The sequence below is a fragment of the Nilaparvata lugens genome, chromosome 2 (genome assembly GCF_014356525.2).
Source record: "Nilaparvata lugens isolate BPH chromosome 2, ASM1435652v1, whole genome shotgun sequence".
Lineage (NCBI taxonomy): Eukaryota > Metazoa > Arthropoda > Insecta > Hemiptera > Delphacidae > Nilaparvata > Nilaparvata lugens.
Genome location: NC_052505.1, coordinates 9,767,770 through 9,788,108, shown reverse-complemented (window position 1 = coordinate 9,788,108; position 20,339 = coordinate 9,767,770). Strand labels below are relative to the sequence as shown.

The following is a 20,339-nucleotide window of genomic DNA, read 5'->3' as shown; positions in this document are numbered from 1 at the left end:
ACATACATTGCTCCCGGAATAGGTTGAAGATGATGAAACGAACCTCCTTCGCAAGTGACTGTAGTGTTGGCCTGTATATTCGCGACGATATACTCCGAAGGCGAAAATTCGACGATCTCCAACAACCCGGCGCCTCCACCAATTATGTAAACAAGATCTGGACGGCAGGATAAACCTCCACCAAATATGTAAGCAATATGTGCCTACACCGAGTATGTAAAGGTGGGGAAATGAAAACAAGAAATGATCGTACTGGTTTTGATAATTAAAACAAAACAATAAATTATTTGTACAAAAAAATTAGAATTATAATTATAAATTATGAAATAACAATAAAAATATGAATATTTCAAGGGCTACTCGCTTGGCTGCTAGTGAAGATTAAATTTGTTGTGATTATGGAAAATTTAAAACAATGACTCAGTAGTCACCTACCTTTATGATAATGGCCCCCAATTTGGCATCCACTGGTTAATCGCGACGTTAATTATTAATGAAAAATAAATAAAAAACTGATCTAATGAAGTGGGTTCAGATCCCTTCTTATTCAATAATACAATTCTCTTTAAACTGCCCGAACTGTGACAGGAAAACTGTATTATAAAACAAGAACAAAATCTATCCCCTTCACCAGAACAGCCGGACTTTTACTCTCAGTCCTAACGAACGAGCTCACACACCGACTAGTAAAAATTTTGGGTATTAATATATAACTCAGTCAATGCCAAACATGAAGCCATTTCAAATACATATTTTTATCCGTCGCACAAGCCAGCACGTTTGTTATGAAAAACAAAAGAGAAACTACAATAATTTTGATAACAAGTGAAATAAACAATCTTTCTGTCGATGACAAAACTGTTCAAAGGCAGAAACACCGTTCATTAAACTTTTCGTAAAATAAAACTCTAAAATCCTGATCAATATGAGATAAATATATGAATCATATATATGTCAAAAAAACTTTATAAGTACATTATGACTCATAACTATATAGTCAAGAAAAAACAATAAAACAGTTAATCCATCGAAAAGTAACCATATAACTCCTAACTATCGATTATATGTATCTTGGGTTGTGCTACCGTTACAGCAGATAATTTACACACATACAACTTGATGCCTAAATATGCACAGCATAAAGTTAAAAACCCTAACCAGCCAATAATATATAAAAAACAAAACTAGAGGAATTTACAACATCTCCCCAAGAATTTGGAAGATCTACTTTGTGAAATATATCTGACGATATTACATCTTGAACTGTAAATTCCGGAACCTTTATATCTATATCAGTTTTTAAAATTTCGCTAAAATTAACAAAATTAGGATTGAAATGCGGTTGCAAAACATCAATTTTCAACGAATTAAACTTAACCCAATGCAAAGGTAAGTAATGGAGAACCTGAGGTTGTTTATCAACATTTGCGTCACACGGAAAAGTCTTTCTCACCATTATTCTCCCGCCGACCGAAATCTCGCAATGACAGGGTAAAACCACATACATTGCTCCCGGAATAGGTTGAAGATGATGAAACGAACCTCCTTCGCAAGTGACTGTAGTGTTGGCCTGTATATTCGCGACGATATACTCCGAAGGCGAAAATTCGACGATCTCCAACAACCCGGCGCCTCCACCAATTATGTAAACAAGATCTGGACGGCAGGATAAACCTCCACCAAATATGTAAGCAATATGTGCCTACACCGAGTATGTAAAGGTGGGGAAATGAAAACAAGAAATGATCGTACTGGTTTTGATAATTAAAACAAAACAATAAATTATTTGTACAAAAAAATTAGAATTATAATTATAAATTATGAAATAACAATAAAAATATGAATATTTCAAGGGCTACTCGCTTGGCTGCTAGTGAAGATTAAATTTGTTGTGATTATGGAAAATTTAAAACAATGACTCAGTAGTCACCTACCTTTATGATAATGGCCCCCAATTTGGCATCCACTGGTTAATCGCGACGTTAATTATTAATGAAAAATAAATAAAAAACTGATCTAATGAAGTGGGTTCAGATCCCTTCTTATTCAATAATACAATTCTCTTTAAACTGCCCGAACTGTGACAGGAAAACTGTATTATAAAACAAGAACAAAATCTATCCCCTTCACCAGAACAGCCGGACTTTTACTCTCAGTCCTAACGAACGAGCTCACACACCGACTAGTAAAAATTTTGGGTATTAATATATAACTCAGTCAATGCCAAACATGAAGCCATTTCAAATACATATTTTTATCCGTCGCACAAGCCAGCACGTTTGTTATGAAAAACAAAAGAGAAACTACAATAATTTTGATAACAAGTGAAATAAACAATCTTTCTGTCGATGACAAAACTGTTCAAAGGCAGAAACACCGTTCATTAAACTTTTCGTAAAATAAAACTCTAAAATCCTGATCAATATGAGATAAATATATGAATCATATATATGTCCCATATGACCAGGTGACATTATTCATTATCTAGCAGGTAACCCGTGCTAACCCGTGCACTAAACTGCAAGGTTAACTGATTTGAATTAAAACTTTACCTATATTGAAATCTTGACGAATTCAAAATAGACCTATAACCATCCTCGGTAAATTAACAATCTATATGCAAAAATTCAAGTTAATGAGTCCATTGAATCAGTTGATCAGACGTGATAATGCGTCTTATTCCTTAATTTTATTTCCTGTAATAATTCGTGAATTTCCTATCCCGTACGTGAATAAGCCATTTTTCCCTTTATTTCATTATAGATATTGAGTATTTCTTGAAGCTTCAGCACAACAAATATCAAATTGAAACTTGTTTAGATAATAGTGTACGGTACTGAAACTAATATCAGGCAAACGAATGTTTCTGGGTTGATGTGCATTTGTTAGACTCCGTCCAAAATCTAAAACTACAGAATTGTGTGTTTTTCCCCAACTATGTTCTTACTAGCAGGAACCCGTGCTCCGCAAGGAGCTATTTCAAAATTTGACAAAATGAAAACTTGACGTAATGATATTTTGAAAAATTGAAAATAGGCCTATAACCATCCTTGGTTAATTAAGAATGTATATGGAAAATTTCAAGTTAATTCGTCCAGTAGTTCAGACGTGATGATGCGTCAAACATAATTTTCCTATCCCGTACGTGTATAAGCCAGTTCTTTACTTTTTTAATATTATAGATATATAGTTAACGACTGCAAGAGATAGGACTGTGGAACAGAATAGTGGTGAAACTATGATAGCGCCAGAAGTGGCTCAAAAACAATAGTAGGTATAGTACTACATGAACTTTTCGAAAGTGATTTGAAAAAAAAAATGTTAAAACAACAGAACTGAAAGTTGTCAACCTTATCATTCTACCTCCATTTAGAGAGGCTTTCATTTGAATGTAAATCTATATATATAAAAATGAATGTCTGTTTGTGTGTTTGTTCCCTATAGACTTGAAAACTTCTTGACATATAACGGCAGGAAACTTTGGGAATATGTTGTGTGAATATTGGGGATGGTTTTCTGAACAGAAATTTTAGTAGGGGGGCTAATAATAATTATGTATTAATCTATTTTACAGACCTATGTTTCGAAATTGTCGGCCGAGCGGCTACTGAAGAACGGAAAGATGATCATGATAATATGATTTAGCATCTAAAGTTACAAGCTGTAATAAACATGTCACCCTGTGATAAATTGTGTACTGGTATTGAAACGGTAGTTTGGAGTTGAAGTGAAGTTGATTGGTACCAGCTGTGTAGATAATGTTTCCTTATCTATTTATTTATTCACATTGTGCACAAATACTTGACATGAGGAAAGGCACAACAGGCTCATGCTCAAAACTGTCCAATTTCCAATCTATATTATACTGTCCAAATCAAAATGTTGGTTATGTCACTTTCACTATCTTACAAATAATTTTAACTCCATTGAGAAACTGGAAAATGTTGAAAAGAAGTTATTCACCTCATGAAAATAGAGTTGTTCATATTGCATTCATTGATTACTGAAGAATGAGAGGATAATTTACAATCTATTTGAATTTAGCTTAGCTTATATTCATCCTAAAATGGAATATGGAAAGAATATTATGAAATCCTCTGTGATTCAACGTACATCGCATTTTTCCTGTGCCATCTATTGACAATCAAAAACTATGAAAACATTGAATTCATCTTTGAAACACTGATTTAACCTTTTTTTTCTAATTCAACACTTTACTAATAGATATTATTACCAATTGATTGAGAAGAATATGTTTTCGGAATAATGAATGCTGCATGACAAAGCTCATAGGAAGTCCGTATTGAGATGTGAATGAAAATATTGATTGTCAGATAAATTTCATGATTCAACAAATAAAGTTCAGTGTGACATGAGATACATTGACATTTTGGCGGTACAAAGTTCGCCGGGTAAGCTATTTATGAATAAAGCTTTATTATTAATAGTCAACGCTTTGAAAAAAGACAGGCTCAATCACCAGAATACTATAAATTCTATGAGGGACCAGTAAGCCATTAATCTTCAGTAGTTCAATCACTTCCATTGTGGACACTGGATACATTATGGACAATCATATGAAATTTATTAGCCACAGAATAAAAAACTTTTGATTGCAGTGACCCTGACTACTACAATATGAATAACCATTTGGATCAAATATAAGGATTTACTCACATCTCTCATAAACTTGTACTTTTTATCCACAAAATATTAACGAAAAAAAAAGTTATATTAAATGAACTCACGGCTAGTAGGTACTCAAATTTGTCTTTTTCTGGCCGTGCTACAAATAAATGTAGGTATATTTTTGTAATCTTGTTGTATATTAAGAAAGTTTTCAATGTGATTTTTGATAGCAATAAAGTTTGAATTTGAAAAAATAATTATCAACAAACTCCTAACCAAAGAAAATCGATGTGCTCTTTTCCAATCGGAATGTATGAGACTCCATACAGCTGATAGAAGCCGCAAACCGAACTGCGAGGCCAAGCATACAACAATATGGAATACACATGTGGCAAGCTCGTGCAATAAATATTTGTGCAACTAGTGCGCGAAGTGACAGTTTGCTGCACCGAAAGAAACGTTTATGCAGGAGCCGTAGGCGAGGGGGGAATGGCTTCTTGAGCACAGCAGAGGAACTTTGCTCACATATTTCACATTAAACTTTTCCTACAGTTACCATTGAATATGAGAAGTGCCTAAGTTTGTTCCATCCAGCTACTGATACAGGATTCAGAAATTTAGACTTTTGCTCAAATTACCAAAAAAATGCTCAAAGTAAACTGAAAAATATTTATAAAAAAAACATAGACAACAGAGAATATTTATTGTAGTATTGCTATGTTTTCCATTATTTTTATTTATATGAATATCGAACGGTAATCATTTAACGTCAAAATTCGAATTTTATAATGTATATTTGCTACTTTTCTCATTTCTTGCAGTAGAAATAATAATTATCAATAGAAAAGAACTATTATTTATTATTAAATTATGAGAAGTCAAAAATGATGATTATTTGATTATGATTTAGATGAACATTATTCTTGTTTTGGATTTCTAGTTTGGGATTTTATCATAAATGTAGGGTAGCCATTGAAATGATTCTTATCTAAATCTAACCACAGTCATAGTTACCAACTTAATTTTTTTTTGTGCACTAATCCTCCATATAACCAACCAACTATTTTGTGTTGCCATGTTGCAAATCTGGAGTGTAGAAAAAATTTTTCCTACAGATACCTTGAAAAGTGAGCATTTCTGCACTGATTGCAGGCCGCAAAGAATCACTTTTCCACACTAGTGCAAAAAGTGAGTACTTTGCGTACTCCAGATTTGCAGCATGACAACGCAAAATAGTTAGTAGGAGCACCAGTGCAGGAAAATCAAAATTAAGTTGGTAACTGCACTCATAGTGAGGCCCACGTTATAATGGCAGTGGAGAACAGCGTTGCCTTGCCATTATGTGCCTTGATTATAGTCATTTCAATGCTTACATAAGATAAACCCCCTTCAAGCAGTTAGATAAATTTTCAATTGAATTACTATTCATTATAATTCAATTATAAATAAATTAAGGTTTTTATTAATAATAAAATTACACAGAAAAACATTTGATGGATTTCAGGGAATTTTACCCATAATTACCCACTTTTCATATTCAATGGTAACTGTAGGAAAAATTTAATGTGAAATATGTGTGCCAAGTTTGTTTGCTGAACTCAAGAAACCAACTGCACTCAGTAAACGTTTCTTTCGGTGCAGCAAACTGTCACTTTGCGCACTAGTTGCACAAATAACTATTCCCGCACTAGAGCGGAAAAGTGAATCTTTGGGTATTGTAATCAGTACAGGAACAGCAACTTTCCGAGGTAGCTGTGGGAAAAATTAATTTGATCAGCTGATTGACAAAATTATTTTAAGCTTTCCAATGTTACAACATATGTTAGAATATCATGTGTCAATTATCTCAGTTCCATATGGCGTTCACTTTACCATGTTCATAACCTTACTTAATAGGATCCTTTTTCATGCTTTGAAACCCTTAGAGGCAAAATATCTCAAAATCTGTTCTTAGTGCGCGTCCAGCATGTTTGAAGAATATTTGTGCAAAGTTATAAGTCTGTAGGCCAATTAGTTTGAGCTGTAGTGTGATTTTACATCGAAATTTTCGAAAAATGTCCTCTCCTGAAGCCCCCTGTGATCCTGATCAGAATTTTTCTGCATAGATCTAATTTTTTTTCGTAGCTGAACAAAAAAGTTCCTTATGACTCTGCTGTGAAATGCATAGATCTAATTTTTTTTCGTAGCTGAACAAAAAAGTCCCTTATGACTTTGCTGTGAAATGAACGGTTAAAAAGTACAACATTTTGCCCCAGCTCCCTCAGGGGGGCAAATTTCTGAAAATCCTTTCTTAGAGGATGTTTTGAGGCTACCATAAACAATTATGCAAAATTTCAGTTTTTAGACTCAGTAGTTTTGGCTGTGGTGTGATTCCAGTCTGTTGGGGCTTAGCCTTATATATTGCCGTGCTACCAATTTTTCCTTAAACGGTTGGAATAGCATTTAACACCTATCAACCTAAGGATAGTTGTCGGCTCCAATGAAATAGATTCTTGATAAACTGTGAATGGATCTATTGCCTATGAATGAGAAATCCAGTTTTCAGAGCAAATTAACTTATAATCTTCAGATGAATTTATACAAATACACAAAGAAAATATATCTTAAGCCTAATTATTTCAGAGTTATTACGAACTAAAATACTTATCTAGTTTACAGTTGAAACACAGTGGCTATTGGCTTGAAAATACAAACAGCTATTTAATAACAAACTAGTACACCATAAACTTGTATAAAACTCAATTTAAAACATTAATAAATTCACTTAAACAGACAATAATTCAGAGCACAAAATTACACACACAACAGCCAGCCATGTTTTCAGAAGAAGAAAGAACAGGAAAAGACCTAAGTTGCAAGTCACGAAGCCAACGCCTCCAACATTACAGACACGTCACCAAAATATTATAACTTACAAGTTTAGAATTCACATTCTACATCTGTTCTCAATAAAACTTTATTTTGAAACTGTTATTTTAAATTTATATATATATATTCTATTTAAATAAACTATTTATCTAGTAATTTGTTAACCCTGCCTCGGTGACACCATGGAACAATGCAACAAACATTTACGATAATAAATTCTCCGTCAAAAAGTTTGTCCGTCTATTGATGACTCTGACATTTACTATAAAGTTCCATAGATCTCGAATTGAAGATTCGATTCAAATGTGAGAAAAAATGTAATATTACAATATATATATATATATATATATATAATAGAATATAAATATAATATAATAATATATAGAGATAGAGATTTAGAGTTGCAATCTTCATTTAGAGAAGCATAAATTTTCGTTTATAGGGATATTTATATGCCAAGCCAATAAAGATATTAAATAGGTATCTACAAAAAAGGTTCATTTGTAATTTTAAGTATTGAATTTTTTGTGCAATTTATTTTTGAGTATTGGACAAACTTGAATTATTAAAAAAGTTTAACTTCTCAAGCTGGATTCCTACACTGTGAAAGTGACCGGGGTACAGTGAAAATATTATTCCCTTTAGTTAAAATGGGATTATTCATACTCGCTAGGATTATTCATACTATCTAACTTTTTTGCAGAGTTTGTTTACATTGTTTTCTGTTAAAACTATTCTCCACCTTCAAACAATCTCTTTTATGATTTTTGATTTTGTATTGTCATGTTCTCTGCGCGGTAGTCATTAGTTTGTATTTTTGCAGCTGGAGCGCTAGTGGTCCACTGCCGACCTGATACTGGGCATTGTCGCTGCATATTTTTATTTATCTTTGTTTTAGTTTTTTGGATATTTTCTGAAGCCTAGGTCATTTTATTATTGTATTTGTCAATTTGTTGTTCGGCTTCCAGATATTTTTGCATCTTTTTAGAAATCAACTTTATTGGTGATTTCTTGATCAAGGTAGCACTTGCTTGCTACCCACTTTCTTCTTCACTGCACATCCTTTGGCTGTCTAGCATCAACTTTGTGTGTGTCTCCAATTTTTCTCATCTTTCGTGGAAATAGTTTTCACCTCGCCCTGTTTGCTTGTTTTATTTGTTGGAGACATTTCATTGGTTCTTTGGAGCCATCAACATTAAAATTCGGACAATCAGTTCATTTGTTATTTCAATTTTAATTTTTCAACATGGAACAATGCAACAAACATTTACGATAATAAATTCTCCATCAAAAAGTTTGTCCGTCTATTGATGACTCTGACATTTACTATAAAGTTCCATAGATCTCGAATTGAAGATTCGATTCAAATGTGAGAAAAAATGTAATATTACAAATACCCCCCTCTTGACATAAAAAATTTTACTGTTTGAAAATTTAAAGAAAAAATTTACATTGACCCTAATGAAAATTGTTGAAATTTAAATTCGAGAACAGTAACAATTTTTTCTAGAAAAACAATACATGTCATCCAATAATATTGAAAATTATTATAAAAATTCATCAATAGCGTTTGTTATATGTTTCCAAACAATATTTCAAAATATAGAATATCAATATTACTTTTGATTTAGCTTTATAATTTAAAGAAAAATATCTCAACAGAAAGTTTAATATGTAAAGAATAGTTTTTTGAAATTGCACATAAATTTAATAGATAGAAAAATTTAATTTTTATTGCATAAAAAAATTTAGTATGTTGAATGAAAAATTTATTATTATTATTATTTTTTTTTTTTTTTAAATGAATTGATGAATTGTTACATTTAATTTTCACATAAAATTTCAATAAATCAAAAAATGTTCATTTCTTTCACTATTGACGCGGTTGATTTTATTGATGCACATTTTGGAAAACAGTCCGTTAAGGCACTCAGTATGATTTTCAGTTAAGTGTGACTCCAATGTGATGACGTTAAGTGTTGGGCTGATCTGGATGCACGTAGTGTTGGGCTGATACTTGTAGTCGACTGATGCATATCAAACTCGATACAGGTGACATCTCAGTTAGCATTGCCTCATGCTTGTAGTAGACGGCTGCATTCCAAACTCGATACAGGTGACATCTCAGTTAGCATTGCTTCATGTTTGTAGTAGACGGCTGCATTCCAAATTCAATACAGAGTCACATAAATTTTGTATCATATTTGTAATTATACAATGTACATTTCAGGCTTGAAATGACAATGTAATTAGTTTTTTGGAAAAGAGATAGACACTGCATACAGGATTCATTTAGGTGAGGATTAATTTAGGTAAGGTTTGGTTTTTTGATATTTTCAGCTTTCAAGGTTTAGAGTTCTGCATACAGGAATAATTTAGAAGAGGATTTTTTGAATCAATTCTTTCATGATACTGTGACTGTTCTTCTGAATTCAAAGTTGTGAATGTGAACATGGATGGCAATTACCTCCAGGTAATGCAGTAGTGTTGAAGTTTGAGATACAGAGTCAGCAATAAGCATTGGCATTGCTATTGGCGTATGCTTTGGTGTCGGCTTTGGCATCGGCGTTGATATTGGCATTGGCGCAGGCATTGGCATTGGCGCAGGCATTGGCATTAGCATTGGCGCAGATTTTGGCATTGGCGTAGCTATTGGCATTGGCACAGGCATTGACATCAGCACAGGCATCGGCGTTGATTTTGGTGTTGGCATCAGCATTGGCGCAGGCATTGGCGTAGCTATTGGCATTGGTGCAGCATTGATATCAGCACAGGCATCGGCGTAGATTTTGGCATTTTGGCGTAGTTATTAGTGTTGATATTGTTGTAGGTATTAGTGTAGGCATCAGCATTGGCACAGATTTTGGCTTCGGCGCAGGCATTGGCGTAGATATTGGCGTTGGCATCAGCACAGGCATCGGCGTAGATTTTGGCGTAGTTATGTCACACTAGTTCGAAAATCACCCAAATGTTCTTAACACTCTTCATGGCGTTCACTTGTTGCTGATTTCGAGATTCACATGATAACTATTTCAATGTTAATGTCTGTGCTGTACCTGTTATCTTAAAATGCTTATACACTAAAAAGAAAAACTTGATTAGGCTATCAATACAATCTAATACACATGAAAATTATTTTTAAGTATTTATGAAATTGAAATTTGTTAACATCTTATTATACAGTCAGCAATACATAGATTGTGAAATATGGACATATCAATGATAAATTAAAAAAAAAATCATTCATTTTCATCTATTCACTGTTCAAATATCAAAATTTTAATCCATTCTTCAAAATAGAAATATAATTTCATAACACCCTGTATCATTATCAAAATTGTAAAAAACATCAGATCATCACAACAAAATTTAATTTCAATACATATTTCAATAATTTCAGACAATTGGTCTTCTATTCACAATCATTTCATAATATATCTGCATTTCATTATCATTTAATATAACATTTCATTTATAGCAAGTTAATTTCACATTTATGATTTATCATTCAGGGTTTCAAAATTATTTAGTTTTAATTTTGTTCAAAAATTGTATAAAAAGCAAATTATTTAATATTATTAATCATCGTTTGTTGGATACTATAGTTTATTTCGACTTTTCAATGTTCTAAACACAAACTACATTTCATGACAAAACTTTACTATCAATCATTAAACAAGAAACCATTCAAAACATCAATAATATTTTGCTTCAAAGGCAAACAATATTCATAATTAATCATCATTTTGCATCTATGGCAATCAATATTAGTAATCAACACAAAAAATATTATCTCATTACTGCCTCTCCAAGTCATAACCTCTGTTATTCCTTCTTTAGGCAATAATGGGTTTCCATCTCAAAAAACAATCACATACCAGCAAAATTCTAATCAACAAACCCCACTAAAAATTCTACATTCACTCCAGCATCCATTTCAAACGATAATCAATCATATCAAAATTTATAGAACAAACAAATTTAAAAATTTTGAAAAAGATATCAATCACAAAAAACTTATTTCAATTAATAATATAACAAAACGTTTTAAATTGAACCATTTATTTTTTTAAAATAATTTAAAATTTAAAGACTGTATAATAAGTACAAACATTTCAAGATTATAATACAAAGATGATCAAGATGAATAATGGGTAAATAAGTTCCCTAAAAAATACAAAAAAGAGAAAAAAGAAAACTGGGTAAATAAATTCCCTAAAACAACACACACAAAATTGATACACTTCACATAAGTGATACATGATGAAAAAATATACCACAAGCAAACAATTATTTACATTACAATGGATAGATTTTGGAAAAGTTAAGTTTTATCAACAAATTGAAGATTAGGAAAATAAGCTACTATTTCAACTTCTAATATTATTTCAGAAGAATACAAATTTAAATGACTATGGACAAGATTGGTTAAGATATGCATCATAGAAGAAATTTACTGAACATTACACAAAGACAGGAAAGAATTGAAATTTGAAAAGATTAAGGGCCAAGAAAATAGGCTACAGGAAAGAAAAAAGACACAATTATGGACTCTTACCATACACTGTGTAGCGATTATGCTATTCTGAATCCCGGCATAACACAGGATTCCTAATCATTGTGTGTTGGGGAATACCCTTTCATCATGTGATTCATTGTCATCATCTTGTAAATAAGCAACTTGAAACAACCTTTGAATACTAATACATCAATGGAAACTTTGTGCTTTGTTTTCTTCAAGAACATGATTTTATTCATGGGTTCATTTGTTTCAACAAAGCCATTTTGCTTGCAAAAGTTAGTCATGTTCACTTGAGAATGCATTGCATACACCTTTTCAATTCTCAGTTGAAAGTTGAACTCATCAACTTGACTCAAAGCAACACATTCATTTTGTTTACATTTTTCCTAACCTCCACAGAAACCTGTCTCATGTAATCATTCACTTTGTTCATAGTTTTCCTAACCTTCAATGTAGCAATATTACTTTCATGATAGTTGACTTTCAGTGAAGACAACTCCCTACCTACTTCTTTAACCAATTCTACTGTCTCACTATGGTTGACTTTTTCAACAACAGTAACTAGGCCTACATTATCAGAAACTTGAATGAGTTGATCTTGTATCTTAACACTACTATTATCATGCTTCAATTTGCTTTCATCTTTATGATTTTTAATCAATGTCTCATGTGCATCTTTCAATAGAAGGTTTATACTAACCCTGCTCTAGTCTTATGCTAGTACATTCTTGCTTCATATCATCAAACTTAGCATTTTGCTTATCAAACTTAGCATTTTGCTCATCAAATCTAGCATTTATCTCATCAAACTTTTGTGTTAAGAATGCTATAAGATTCAGATCATTTTTAATGTTTGCCATTTTGTAATATGCACTGATATCTATTCATTAAAACTTGATCTCTCTTGAACCGATTTCCCATTCAGCAGTATACCATTCACAACCTATCAAGATATCTATCCACTAATAATTTCTATACCCAGGGATTTCATGGTGTACCATTTGGGACATATTTATTTTGTAATTCGGTCCCACCACAGGGCGTACCATTTGCCGTGCTACCAATTTTCCCTTAAACGGTTGGAATAGCATTTAACACCTATCAACCTAAGGATAGTTGTCGGCTCCAATGAAATAGATTCTTGATAAACTGTGAATGGATCTATTGCCTATGAATGAGAAATCCAGTTTTCAGAGCAAATTAACTTATAATCTTCAGATGAATTTATACAAATACACAAAGAAAATATATCTTAAGCCTAATTATTTCAGAGTTATTACGAACTAAAATACTTATCTAGTTTACAGTTGAAACACAGTGGCTATTGGCTTGAAAATACAAACAGCTATTTAATAACAAACTAGTACACCATAAACTTGTATAAAACTCAATTTAAAACATTAATAAATTCACTTAAACAGACAATAATTCAGAGCACAAAATTACACACACAACAGCCAGCCATGTTTTCAGAAGAAGAAAGAACAGGAAAAGACCTAAGTTGCAAGTCACGAAGCCAACGCCTCCAACATTACAGACACGTTACCAAAATATTATAACTTACAAGTTTAGAATTCACATTCTACATCTGTTCTCAATAAAACTTTATTTTGAAACTGTTATTTTAAATTTATATATATATTCTATTTAAATAAACTATTTATCTAGTAATTTGTTAACCCTGCCTCGGTGACACCATGGAACAATGCAACAAACATTTACGATAATAAATTCTCCGTCAAAAAGTTTGTCCGTCTATTGATGACTCTGACATTTACTATAAAGTTCCATAGATCTCGAATTGAAGATTCGATTCAAATGTGAGAAAAAATGTAATATTACAATATATATATATATATATATATATATATATTATATATATATATAATAGAATATAAATATAATATAATAATATATAGAGATAGAGATTTAGAGTTGCCGTTTATAGGGATATTTATATGCCAAGCCAATAAAGATATTAAATAGGTATCTACAAAAAAGGTTCATTTGTAATTTTAAGTATTGAATTTTTTGTGCAATTTATTTTTGAGTATTGGACAAACTTGAATTATTAAAAAAGTTTAACTTCTCAAGCTGGATTCCTACACTGTGAAAGTGACCGGGGTACAGTGAAAATATTATTCCCTTTAGTTAAAATGGGATTATTCATACTCGCTAGGATTATTCATACTATCTAACTTTTTTGCAGAGTTTGTTTACATTGTTTTCTGTTAAAACTATTCTCCACCTTCAAACAATCTCTTTTATGATTTTTGATTTTGTATTGTCATGTTCTCTGCGCGGTAGTCATTAGTTTGTATTTTTGCAGCTGGAGCGCTAGTGGTCCACTGCCGACCTGATACTGGGCATTGTCGCTGCATATTTTTATTTATCTTTGTTTTAGTTTTTGGATATTTTCTGAAGCCTAGGTCATTTTATTATTGTATTTGTCAATTTGTTGTTCGGCTTCCAGATATTTTTGCATCTTTTTAGAAATCAACTTTATTGGTGATTTCTTGATCAAGGTAGCACTTGCTTGCTACCCACTTTCTTCTTCACTGCACATCCTTTGGCTGTCTAGCATCAACTTTGTGTGTGTCTCCAATTTTTCTCATCTTTCGTGGAAATAGTTTTCACCTCGCCCTGTTTGCTTGTTTTATTTGTTGGAGACATTTCATTGGTTCTTTGGAGCCATCAACATTAAAATTCGGACAATCAGTTCATTTGTTATTTCAATTTTAATTTTTCAACATGTTCGTGAACTCTTGCATATGTGTGTACACTTCCTTGTATAATTGTAAGTTACAACTTGAACTCTCATCGCTTGTGAAAATAGTTTTCACCTCGCCCTGTTTGTTTATTTCAATTGTTGGATAATATCAACTGGTTCTATGGAACTATTATTAGTTTTTCAAGATTTGAACACTTGTTTCTGTTTTACATATTTTTATTTCCATTACTGCATTCTCAAAATGGCTGCTTGTTTGCATCACTGCATCTGTCTACAAGTTTAAATTTGTTTTACATATTGCAGACTCTTGTTTTACATTGAGTGCTAACCTTGTTTAGTAATTCTTTATTTGCAATTTTGGTACTGAAAGTTTACCCATCATTCATTCTATTGATAATTATTGTGATATATTGCCAATATCACTGATTAATGTGACTCTCAATTGTGAATTGCATTTTACAAGTATTGCAACTGATATTTCCAAAACTTGGGAAATATTTCCTTTGAAACTTTGATTGAAAACTCTTCCTCTACAACTGGCTGCTGTTTCATCGGCATTTCAAACAAGTTGGAATCTTGTTTCTCTCCTGATGTGTCCATTTGAGCTATTGGAAGCTCACGCTGTCTTTGAAGGCCCTAGACCAAACCGGGACCTTGACTCTGGCCTATTCGAGCTAAATTGGAAACTCACGCTGTCTTTGAAGGCCCTAGACCAAACCGGGACCTTGGCTCTTGCATTATGTTCTGCAGCTAAGTATTTTTGTATCACCTACTTTGTATTTTAATACTGCCCTAATCTATTGTTTTTATCTTTCAGGCTAGGAATTCATTGTTGTTCATAGTCAACTTTACTTTATTTTTGAGTTATATTGCTCAGCCAAATAGCTCTTGAGGATTGTTTGTCAGTTTTTTGTAATCAATTCATGAATGTTCTGTGAACATTGCAATTATCAATCCTATTTAATTCTTTGTTATTACTCTTTTTGATTATTGCTAAGCTGTAGTTTCTGCATTTTGCAATTAGGATATTTCGGTATAGGCTACTGTCATTCATATAACCTTCTGGTTAATTTCAACTTACCTGTTTTCTTTTGTTGGTATCGAACTAATTCAAATGTTGAAGCCTTGCAATTCAACATATTTACATTTCAATTTTCCTAGGTGTTGTTTGTTATTAAAAATGACAATTGTAGGTTTAAACTAAAGACTACTTATTATAGATTCTGGTATTCTATAAACGTTTGTTTGGTAACTGTTTCATTATTCCATTTTGATAACCAGATAGATTATTTTCTATGTACATTACTGTTATATTCATAACTTTTTAATGTCACTCTTTAATAATTAATTTATTTGAAATGTGCACATATTGGTAACATCATCACCTGATTATCTTTGGTTTCAATTTACTATTTCAAATTGTTACATCGCAATCAGTTCTTGCATTCAGATTACTGTTTTTACTTGTTCTTTTTTACTAGAATCATTAATACCGTTTTCAAGTTTGTTCATGTACTTCAATCCTTTTCTAAACTTAATCCTAATCTTGTTCATAACAAAGTTAAATTCTATTTCAATTTATATTGTCGACCAATCACCCTGAGGGGTTATTTCATGTATTCAAATTTACAGAACATTTTTCCATTTTAAAATCACTTTGTTGGCATCATATTTCTCTTATGTCAACTAGGATCAACTACATTTTTATTCTTCAATGCTGATTAAAGTTTGTATTTTACTAACCTACTTTTTCATTTGGCATTCCACCTTAGCCTACATTTTGTTGATCCGTTTTAATACTGAGTTACGTAAAACTGTTTTGCATTCATTCCAGTGCACAGGTTTTTGAATGCACAACGGTTCTTGCACTCATGTGGAATTTCAGTCAGGTGTCAAATCAGTCAAGACACATTGTTTCTCTTTTTTCAGAATTTGATTTATTCTTTCCTATTTATACAGTCCACTCTTTTCTAAGACTAAATTCCACAGTTTTCCATAGCAGATTGTGACTATTTCAGCGGGAGCGTAGCGGGAGTTCACCATTTCAATGAATAATAATTTACTTCCTTCTGAAATAGACACAATGTGAAAGTTTTCTATCCGATGATGATGTCTCGATTTGGTGATATGGCAATAGATGTTGGCTTCAGAGGCTAGACTTCCCAGCGTGTCTATTCTATAACTGGTCTAAGAGTAATATAACACTACTGCTTTCTAAAACCATCAATAACAGACCTCAGACATCCAACAAAGCTTGACTGCTGTAGTAGATAAATTCGAGGAAGATTTGACGATTTTTCCACATTGATAGAATAGTAATAATACTGAGGGTGATGCCCACATAAGCTCTTAGGCTTGTGCGTGGATAATGAGTGAGAGGGATGATGATGAGAGATGACGACTACCTAAAAAGTAGTTGGGACCTATGGCTTATTGTCTCCTCCGAAAGACATTGCCTCGGCGCTGTTGATGGAAAGCACATCTGAATCTCACCTCCTCGTGAAAGTGATTATTTCTTTTCGAATTATTATAATTAATTACAAGATTAACTTGTTGGGGTGTAAGTGAAACATGTCAGCATTATACTTTTGTATATAGGATCCTATCAGTTTCTTTTTGGTACCGCTACAGGCAAACGAGCCATAGCATGTCTCATTTTAATGTATTTGTACTTATAATTTTTGCTTTTTTCAGAATTCCCGGTTTCAAATATCTGACAGATCTTCATCAAAACATCATTAATTCACTTGAAAAAATTCAAAACCCAGATCTTAGGTGAAACAAATTCAAATTTCCGGTATGAAACTCGCCACAGAACCAACTATAATATTATGATGTTCCACAACTGACACATGGGTCAGAGCTGTCAAATTAATTTCAACTGGCTCACATTTTATATAAAAACTTGCCGAACGAAATAAGAGAGGCGGAGGTGTATAGTCTAGCCTTTTACCGAAGGGGTATAGACAGGTGGCTGTATCACATTGGCGCGGAGGCAGCGGAAGCTCTGCTCCGCTCATGTTATATCTGATAACTATCAGAAAGCCAGAACTATCAAAGGATTCATCATATTGATTTTTTTCCTCTATCAATCCATTACATTATAAAATAAATACAGGACGCGAACACACAGCCTCCTTCATAACCTGGGATTTCTTGGCCTGCACAAGAAATAAAATCAATCCTAAGTTTAGTTAATATTTTTCTTTTTATCTTTCATTTCTTAATTAAGTATTATTCCTTATTTTACTATTATTTGAATCTGTATTTAATCCATTATTATCATCATTCTATTCTGAAGTTTATTTTTTCTATTATAATTATTCTATGTTGTGACTGCTTGTGTTGTCTATGGAACTCTCCTCCACACGCAGACGTTTAGTCTTTCTGAAGTAATTCCGTAATATTAAGTTTTTTTCGTGTTTCCCTGTAAATACTTGAAGGAATAAAAAATATTTTAATTTGAATTATATTTACGCTACAACATCTTACATGCAATTTCTATGGGCTTGAAAAATAATAAAATAATGACACATGACACTGCTGAGTTGTATTAATTCTTACCTCGGCACATTTAAAATGCATTTCTCATATAGTAAAGATGTAATGGTTGTGGGTGGCCTTGGAATTTCTTGGTCCTCCAGGAATTGTAATCTGTCAAAGTAGGTAGCCTACCACAGTTTTGGTACATGAATGTCACATTATTTCCAGCACCCGACCTCTGAGTAGTTTGAACCTGTAGTAGATTAGTATAATGAAAAAATTCTATACATAGTATAAAAATTTTTCGCAAAAAATCTTAGTCATAATTTTAGTACCGTAACAAATTAGATCTATTATAATGCATTTGCAATTAGCAATTCATATAATATTGTAAAATACTAGTCTTTCCCTATGAAAGACTATGTACATCCCTCAAATTATTGTCAAGTTACTCATTTTGATTGCATTTCAATCATTGTGATCTTTTCATAACAATTACTACTTCTGTATCACAGTCAACCTGCCTAATATAAGAATTTCCATTATCAGAAGAAATCAGCAAGTTACACATTTCGACTAAATACTCAAGTCATGTCCAAATTTGGGTGTGTTTGTATGGTATGTATGTTTGATAATAAATTTTAAATGCTATCAACTCTGAACATTGTTATAATAATAATATTCAACACAATGCAATTCATTCAGACAAAGAAAGTAGTGATGATGATGTTGAAAGCTGAAAATTTAGGTTTCTTCAAAAGTGAAAAACTTTCTATATTAACTTTCATGAAACCACAGATTTAATCTGACAATTTCTTTATCTTTTTCATTCAATATGAATAATTACCACAATATCAACTTCTCAACAACACAAAAAGCTTCTATATTATTTTTTTGTATCTCAAAATATAGTCAAGATAAAATTTAGTCTGGGCACGTTAATTGTCGGTCCCGGCTGAAGTATGACAGTCCATTTATGGCTTAAATTATATATTCAGGCAGTGAGACCTACCCGCAATGGAATCCCCACCACCAGAAGTCATACGAATTTATTTATTCAGTCAAGATAGGAATGTGTACCATACAGCCTCTGGCTGTAGAGGTCCGAGTTGTGGCCAGAGGTATTTTGAATTATTCATTCTATTGATGACAATTAGAAAATAATGTTGATTGAAGAAAAATCATTTTTTCAAATTAGACTCATTTCTGAAAAATTATAATTGAGTACCATACCCATTGAAGATAGAAAGTTGAAATTTATTTTCATTTAATTTAAAATTTCGTTATTGAAGAAAGGTGAAAATGAATTCTTGTGTGAATACTTTTGACGAAAATTGCAAGCAACCCGAAAATGAATGTTAAATACGAGACTTTTAGGACACTGTATATAGAATGCTATCATGTTCACCCTGAGTAGCTTCAGAGGTGGGTGATTGATCCTGGTCAACTTAGCTCAGTCGTAATGTGAGCGGGGAAAGGAGGCAAGTCAAAGTTTCACTTCTTCCTTCTTTGTGCCTCAGCTGGCGTGGACAGCACCTCCTGGTGCTTCCAACAGCATGAAGGTTGCTCTCTTCTCTGATGACACCACTTCGAGGTAATTTTGTATTGGCCTTACAGCCTCGGTTCCGCTCCAGTATAGTAGGAAGAGGAAGGATAGACAGGAGAGATGGCAGCCAACGGGCCACTGTGCCCGGAGAGGATAGAAGGATAGGGACGGCAGCCAACAGGCCGCTGTGCCCTGGGAGGATGGGAGGATAGGGACGGCAGCCAACAGCCGCTGTGCTCTGGGAGAATGGAAGGTTAGGGACGACAGCCAATGGGCTGCTGTGCCCTGGGGAGATGGAAGGATAGTGACAGCAGCCAACAAGCCGCTGTGCCCTGGGAGGATGGGAAGATAGGGACGGCAGCCAACGGGTTGCTGTGCCCTGGGAGGATGGGAGAATAGGGATGGCAGCCAACAGCCGCTTAGCTCTGGCAGAATGGAAGGTTAGGGACGACAGCCAATGGGCTGCTGTGCCCTGGGGAGATGGAAGGATAGTGACAGCAGCCAACGGGCCGCTGTGCCCTGGGAGGATGGGAAGATAGGGACGGCAGCCAACGGGTCGC

At 33.1% G+C, this 20,339-nt stretch overlaps 2 protein-coding genes across 4 annotated transcripts in view; both read right to left on the bottom strand.

The window, feature by feature from the left end:
• Positions 1-18,456, bottom strand: part of LOC111062239 — a 61,077-nt gene extending 42,621 nt beyond the window's left edge. The window contains exon 1 of one of the 3 annotated variants that reach the window (XM_039420508.1): positions 18,315-18,456. The gene's annotated coding sequence lies outside the window, so the exon portion shown is untranslated. Of the gene's footprint in view, positions 1-3,576; positions 3,648-4,748; positions 4,771-18,314 lie in introns of those variants that run through there. The other 2 variants (XM_039420509.1, XM_039420507.1) reach the window with 2 other exon arrangements.
• The window catches only part of LOC111053018, a 208,421-nt gene that overhangs the window by 162,383 nt on the left and 25,699 nt on the right, over positions 1-20,339 (bottom strand). The window lies entirely within an intron of this gene.